Source organism: Pinus tabuliformis, chromosome 1_1, assembly GCF_031772625.1.
Source record: "Pinus tabuliformis cultivar Carrire ecotype Pingquan chromosome 1_1, CPIR1, whole genome shotgun sequence".
In the NCBI taxonomy this organism is placed as follows: Eukaryota; Viridiplantae; Streptophyta; class Pinopsida; order Pinales; family Pinaceae; genus Pinus; species Pinus tabuliformis.
In genome coordinates, this window is record NC_142297.1 from 354194335 (window position 1) to 354200130 (window position 5796).

A 5796-nucleotide genomic window follows, 5' to 3' on the forward strand; every position below is an offset into this window, starting at 1 on the left:
CTCCAGCAACATCGTATACTGCATGTCTCTCTGATGAAGCAAGTTTGTAAGTCTTTGTGACTTGGGTATGTGACTTGATCTGTGGTTTGGCAAGACTCACTGGCTCACATTCCTCAACATAAGCTCACATTGTTCATCTCCGTGGTAAGGCCCCATCCCTGTGGCTCTTGCGCTATACTTTGTAATTCGCTCTAAATCTCAGTGGTTCACATATCTCTATGGCTCAGGTTGTCGCTCACATAACATACTACAGTGGCCCGCATCAATTCTAAAGAGGCTCGTTAGGATCTTAATAGCTCACATCTTATCTCTTTGACTTATTAGCAACTCGCTCTTGTATATTTTTGTTGTGCGATTTCAATTATTCATATGTGTGATCATTGACCATGATGATGAGAATCGCATTGGCTATGATATTTGTGATATAGTAATCATGATAACATGATTGTTGTAACCTTCCACATGACAATGCTCTTATGGCAATATACTTGATGGCGATGACAGTAGTTGATAAGCCAATGATCTTGTTTGATATGGTAGTGTCTATGATACATGATGTATGACCCTAACGGCAATACTTCCTGATGGCAGTGCTTTTGATGATTGAGATCTTGTTGACAAGGATAACCTAGCCTTAACATGCCAATGATGGTAGTGATCGTGATGGCAGAGACTGGAAATGTATCTTTGATGTATGATAATATCTTAATAGTGATGATGACACTTATATTGTTTCTAGTAAACTGTGATATGGCAGTGGCTCTCTATATCGTTCAATTCATAGAAGTTGTGAACTGACTTGGATTGGCCTTAGGAGGGCCGATGTGATTGATGTATCTACTTTGTATCTCAGTTGAACATTTGATAAATATCTAATAGAAGAAGAATCTGGATGGGTTTTCCCCCTTGTGGGGTTTTGCCCTGGTCTTTCACCTAAATCGTGGTATCTCTATTTGTGCATGTTTTTCTTCTATAATTCATTAGTGTTCCACTACCTTGTTGATATTGTTCTCTCTACATAATTGTTAATATTTATATGATGTTATGGGGTGAATGTGATGTAAAAAGTTAAAAATACTTGAAAATGCAATTATCTTCAGCATAGAACAATCTAACCCTATATAATTTAACATATCATTCAACAGTATGATAAAATACCATATAACACACTCTAGATGAAACTATCTCTTTTGCTTGGTCATGGTAATGCATGTTCCTTCCATTTCTAAATTCTAAATGATTTCCCTTTGATTTAAGATTTCTAAATTCTAAATGATTTCCCTTTGATTTAAGATGCATTTGATATCATTAAGATTAGAGAAATCTTAACATAGACCATGAAATGACCATGTCAAAATACAAGCAGATTAGACTTATAATCCGACATCTAATTTGCTTACGCATTTCTATTATGCAGATCTTATAGACTCATGAGAACACACAAAAATAAGGTTAAACTGTATGTATTAAACATTTTGTAGAATTTACATCAATGAATGATGTCGTATATTATGCCAATTATTTGACACAATTCCAAGATAGTGTGTTTGTATAGAGACATTGTTCACGGCTTGAGCTTATCATCATATCAAAGGAGTAGCCAAATTTGTATTCCTTTGTTACTCTACCTAACAAAGGAATAGCATGCAACAAATTGGTTAGAAAGCATAAAAATATTCATTGCTCGGTTCAACTAGTGTCACCAGTAATTTCCACAAGAACACAATCCATCCTTAAAATGGTGGAATCGATTTGCATCTCTCACAATAATTTCTCGTCCAACAATCTTAGAAATGAACTTAGTGGCATTGTGACAGTCACTACATACCCGAAGGTTCTTCATGATACGGATAGGGGTGCCTGGGCTTGTATTGATGATCCCAAAACTAATGGCTAGCTTCTCACTATGACTACGTAGCATGTTTTCCTTCACCTCGTCCTCCACATCGTACGGCACAAGATTTGTGTCAGGCACATAACCTGCCTTCTTCATTTGCCCATACAAAGTTTCCAACATTGCATAAATTTTTTCAGATTGAGGATGGGTTCTGTCTCCCACGAGGAATGTATGAACCTCTCTATGTACTGTAACAAAACTGAATCCCGCTTGTTTCTTCACTCCCATGTCTTTCATCATTGTCCTCAACTTTAGTACATCTTCCCATCTGCGTGCCTCAGCATACATGTTTGACAACAATACATAGTTTCCAGCATCATTTGGTTCTAACTTAAAAAGGTGTTTTGCTGCTTGTTCTCCAAGCTCAATATTACAGTGAATTCTGCAGGCCCCAAGCAAGGCTCCCCACACATTCGGACCAGGTTCTAATGGCATATTTTTTATAATGTCATGAGCTTCATCTAAATGCCCTGCACGCCCAAGAAGATCAACCAAGCACGCATAATGTTCCAGTTTAGGTGCAAGGCCATAATCTGACTTCATGGACTCAAAATATTGCCAGCCTTGATCCACTAACCCTGCATGAGAGCAGGCAGTCAAAATAGAAGTGAAGGTGATATGATCTGGCTTTGTGCCTGTTTGTTGCATTTGGGAAAAAAGAACAAGAGCATCCTCACCATGTCCATGAATTCCATATGCCAAAATCATGGCATTCCATGAGACCACATTTCGACTTGACATCTTGTCAAACACTTGTCGAGCAATGCCTATATGCCCACATTTGGCATACATATCTACAAGTGCAGTACCCACAACAACATCAGATTCAAATCCACTTCTTATTGCATAACCGTGGATTTGCTTACCTTGTTCCAGAGCCAACAAATGGGCACACGCAGGCAAAACACTAACTATGGCGATTGCGTCTGGTATTATACCATGGACTTGCATTTCATTGAAGAATGCCAAGGCTTCATGGGAGTGGCCATTCTGGGAATAAGCAGAAATCATTGCAGTCCATGACACAACATTATGTTTAGGTACTCTTTCAAACAATTTGTGGGCCATGTTAACATCCCAACATTTCGCATACAAGTCCACAAGCGCATTTCCAACCATAACATTAGATTCCAATCCACTTCTTATCGCATAACCATGGATCTGCTTACCTTGTTTCAGAGCTAATAAATCAGTACATGCAGGTAGAACACTGAATATGGTGATTGAGTTGGGTTTAATACCCTGGACTTGCATTTCAATGAAGAATGCCAAGGCTTCATGGGGGTGGCCATTCTGGGAATAAGCAGCAATTATTGCAGTCCATGACACAACATTTTGTTTAGGCAATATTTCAAACAATTTGTGGGCAATGTTAACTTCCTTACATTTGGCATACAGGTCTATAAGCACATTTCCCACAATAACATTGGATTCAAATCCATTTCGTATCACATAACCATGGATCTGCTTACCATGCTCCAGAGCCAATAAATCAGCACATGCAGATAGAACACATACCATAGTGATTAAGTTGGGCTTTATACCCTGTAGTTGCATTTCATTAAAAAATTCCAATGCTTCATGGGGATATCCATTCTGGGAATAAGCAGCAATTATTGAAGTCCATGATACAACATTTTGTTTAGGCATTCTTCGAAACAATTTGTATGCACTGCTAGCATTCCTACATTTGGCATACAGGTCTATGAGCGCATTACTAACAATAACATCATATTCAAATCCACTTCTTATTGCATAACCGTGGATCTGCTTACCTTGTTCCATAGCCAATAAATGGGTGCAGGCGGACAAAACACTAACCATGGTGATGGAGTTGGGTTTTATTCCCCGCACTTGCATTTCATTGAAGAATGCCAATGCTTCATGAGGGTGACCATTCTGTGAATAACCAGCAATGATGCCATTCCATGACACAACATCTCGTTCGGGCATTCTTTCAAACACTTGGCGTGCATTCTCTAAACTCCCACATTTGGCGTACATTGATGCGAGCGCATTGCACACAGAGACATCCAAATCAAATCCACTTGCCATGATATCTTCGTGAATCTTTCTGCCTGCTTGTAGATCTGATAGGCTGCCGCATGCTTTGATTACAGAAAGAAATACCAACTTGTCGGGAAATATGCCTGCACGTTGCATTTGATAATACATGCTCAGTGCTTTGTCCCATAAGCCCTTTTTTATATGATCTCCGATCGCCTCCTTCCATATGAAAGCATTGCTCTGTTTTTGTTTGTATATATCCGTTTGTGTGAATTGGCTTTGGTTTCCACATGCGTTGGCACATGCCGAAACTTGTCTGGTATTCTTCACTTGATTCCTACGGTGCTGTTTAACTGCTGCAGCAACAACAATGGAGGGGGGAAAAGGACGAGAGCCATAAAAATTAAAACTGAGATGATAAAAGTAAAATTGATTCCGAGATTGAGTGGGGTATAGGCATGAAGAAGATGGTAGGACAAGGAACGACATATCCATCACAACGCAGGGGAAGAAGAGGCCTATTATAAAACCGCCATTATTCCCACTAATTTCTCTGCACCAACAATATTTTCATCTGTTCTTTGGAATGTTGATGTATCACATCTCTGTTCAATTTTAGAAAGCCTATCACAGGTATGTTTTTTGGTTTCAGTAGGACAAATTATTAACAGGCCGTAGGACACGAAGTTGGGTTATATAAAACTCCAAATGGCTCTAAAACATGGCCAGGGGATAACAAATCACTAGATCCTCTGGTTAATAGTTTCAAGTACCATGAAGTCACCCGTAGACTTAACTCGCCATAGCTTCATAGTTTTAGTTGCAGAGCGGGGAGAGGACACCTGAAAGCTGAGGAAAGCATGAAACACTCAGTATGTTTGCGAGTTGCGATGAGGAAAAGTGAATTGTTCATGTGGTTCCATTGTAGGTAGGCTGTCGCCTTCTAAACATGGTATTGGAAAAGTGCTCTCGGTTTTGGCTTCCCACATTCAACATTCATGTCGTTAGAAACTCCTTCAATGTCTTGTGTATCTTCCTCTCTTGGGATTCCATTGCTCTATCACAGTCGTAACATGGTCAGTTGACTGTAAAATCACAATGGGGTTGTCGATATATCTTATTTTTTTTTTCAGTTTTAACCTGACTGGTCAAAAACTTATTTTTCAATTGCTTTATTGTGTCATACTTATCGAGCGTTGCCTTGTGAGCATATGTTACGGCGTAACCCTGATTAATTAAGTGATAATCAATGAGGGTAATGACCACGTCACATTGCTTGTCCAGAACTATTATCTCAATGATTGCTTTGTCAACATGTCCTTCGTCTAAGACTTCTTTATCAATTACTACATTTCTGCCCGAGAACAAACTAGATCACTTAGACATATCTCGAAACCATTGGTATACTTAGCCAAATTTTATTTTTTTACGCTAGTATTGTTAATGGTTTCTTTTTAACCACACCTCCCCATTCGAAATGGTTTTCACTTCAAAAGATAATTATTGAAGATGGAAGCACATCACCTCCACTTTTCTCTGTGTCCTCATCTACATCTTTTTGGAAGGTCCTATGCTTTAACTTTCTTTTAATTAATCTTTTTGTCAACTTCATTGTTTAAGGGGTTCTTTATCTATCACTTTATGTACCTTGATAAAGTAGAGTTCACCACCTTTAATCAAGTGATATATGTTTTCTCTCTCGTAGAAGGCTATATCCCTAACCCATAAATAGAGGCTTCTAAACATCATTGTGTGTATTAAGTGGTGCTACATCACACTCTACCTCATTGAGAAATCAATATTTATGTGGCATTTGCATCACCTCATGGTTCTTTTGGTAGATTTGTCTTGTATCCACCCCAAATGAACAAGGTTGTACTATCTCATTTGTC

The 5796-nt window shown here is 38.7% G+C and overlaps 1 pseudogene; it reads right to left on the minus strand.

Annotated features, from left to right (window-relative positions):
- Positions 1-1640: 1640 nt before the first annotated feature.
- LOC149213050 (pentatricopeptide repeat-containing protein At3g26782, mitochondrial pseudogene) lies at positions 1641-5000 on the minus strand (annotated as a pseudogene).
- Between the last annotated feature and the right edge of the window lie 796 nt (positions 5001-5796).